The sequence below is a fragment of the Alexandromys fortis genome, unplaced genomic scaffold (genome assembly GCF_014885135.2).
Source record: "Alexandromys fortis isolate MF-2015 unplaced genomic scaffold, M_Fortis_MF-2015_v1.1 scaffold_139, whole genome shotgun sequence".
Lineage (NCBI taxonomy): Eukaryota > Metazoa > Chordata > Mammalia > Rodentia > Cricetidae > Alexandromys > Alexandromys fortis.
In genome coordinates, this window is record NW_026068020.1 from 2,788,551 (window position 1) to 2,790,629 (window position 2,079).

The following is a 2,079-nucleotide window of genomic DNA, read 5'->3' on the forward strand; positions in this document are numbered from 1 at the left end:
TTATTTTCTCCAGACGTGAGCTCTCAGCTACTGCCTCGGCGTCACGCTTTGCCTGCCTGCTGTCATACTGCCCGTCATTATGGTCCTGAGCTCAGACCCTCTCCAACTGTGAGCCCCAAATTAGACGCTTTCTTTTATAAGTTGCCTTGGGTACGATGTTTTATGACAGCAATAGAAAAGTAACCAAGACACTACTTATTGTGTCTCTTAGTACAATTAGTTATTTAGGAAAAAAAATAAATGGACAAGGACTGAAGGAAGTAATAAAGTACACAAAAGTGCCCTAGAGAAACCGATTTTGCATAGTCCTGACAAAGAAGAACATGGTAGGCTTGGCAGTGCAGGCAAGAGCCAGGTAAGCAGAGCCCTATTAAGTAAGCACAAGCCAGGCTGTGATTCAGTGGAGGAACTTAGCATGAACAAAGCCCTGTGTTCAAACCCCACTAATGGGAAGAGAGAGACAGAGAGACAGAGACAGAGACAGAGACAGAGAGAGAGAGAGAGAGAGAGAGAGAGAGAGAGAGAAGAGAAGAGAAGAGAAGAGAAGAGAAGAGAGAAGAGAAAGAGAGAGAGGACTGGTTGACTTGAGGACACAGAGTAAGAAAGAGTGTGGATTGGAAAACAGAGGTGGGCTGCAGAGATGGCTCCGCAGTCCAGAGCATACGCTGTTTTTACAGAGGACTAGAGTTCAGTTCCCAGCATCCATCAGGCTAGTCACAGTGCCATCTTCAGGGGATCTGTCGCCCCTTCTGGCCTCTGAATGCACATGCATGCGTGTGTGTACACAATTTCAAAAACAAAGTAGCCCTTAAAAAAAGAAACACTATGAACATGGATGGATTTTGCTATTAGTTCACAGATGTCTGTTATCCCTAGGAAACACAATGTAATGAGAAAATATATGATTAAATTTAATTATTAAAAGTAAATAGCAGAGACTGAGAAAAAAAAAATATGGTCCCTTGGGGGAAAAAAAGAAACACTAGCAGGTTAAGAGGACAGGGGAGCATGGAACAAAGCTCGCAGTACATCAGGACATGGAAAGGGTGACCACCCGAGTTCGGCACTGAGATGAATAAGATGGAGAGCCCAGAAGAATAGTGGGTGAGGCTGCCTTTGACAGAACCATTGTGAAAGTCAGAACCTTTGCCTGCAGATGAGTATTCAGTTAGCGCTGTTGTCATTTCCATGGGAAAAGTTGTTTGTGGGGGCCAGAGAGATGGTTCAGAGGGTAAGAGCACTTGTTCTTGAAGATCAGGGTTTAGATCCCAGTGCCTGGCAGATGGCTCACAACCATCTGTTGCTCCAGTTCCAAGGGAACTGGCACCCTCTTCTGACCCTGGTGTGTCATAAGAAACATGAAGGTACATCCATGTAATCAAAACTTTTAGGGCTGGAGAGATGGCTCAGAGGTTAAGAGCATTGCCTGCTCCTCCAAAGGTCCTGAGTTCAATTCCCAGCAACCACATGGTGGCTCACAACCATCTGTAATGGGGTCTGGTGCCCTCTTCTGGCCTGCAGGGATGNTATTGTATACATAATAACATAATAAATAAATAAATAAATAAATAAATAAATACTTTTAAAGAGGTGTTTATGTTAGGTTTAAAGATTAGGTAATGATGACAGTTTAGGGCTCACTGTGGTCACTGATTAGCTCCTGGATAAGAAAAGTCAGCCCTGAAAGGGCACTCTTCTGACAGCTGACGCAGCTTGCACGTTGACCAGAGACTATGTCACAGGGGTGGAAACTCTGGGTGTCGCTAGGGAGATAGTCCTGAAGCTTAGTTATTTGTTAAGGGTGAAAAGTTGGTCATTTTCATTTCAGGGTCACAGAATGGGCTTTTCTTTTTAAAAGGTTAGTTTCTTATGTATGAGTGTTTCCCTGCATGTGTGTCTGTGCACATGCATGCTATGTCCACGGAGGCCAGAAGAGGGCATCGAATTCTCCCTTGAACTAGAGTTACAGATGGTTGTGAGCCGCTGTGTGGTTGCTGAGAACAGAACCGAGGTCCTCTGTAATAGTGGCCAGGGCTCTTAACAGCTGAGCCATCTCTCCAGCCCCTCTCTTTTTTCTGT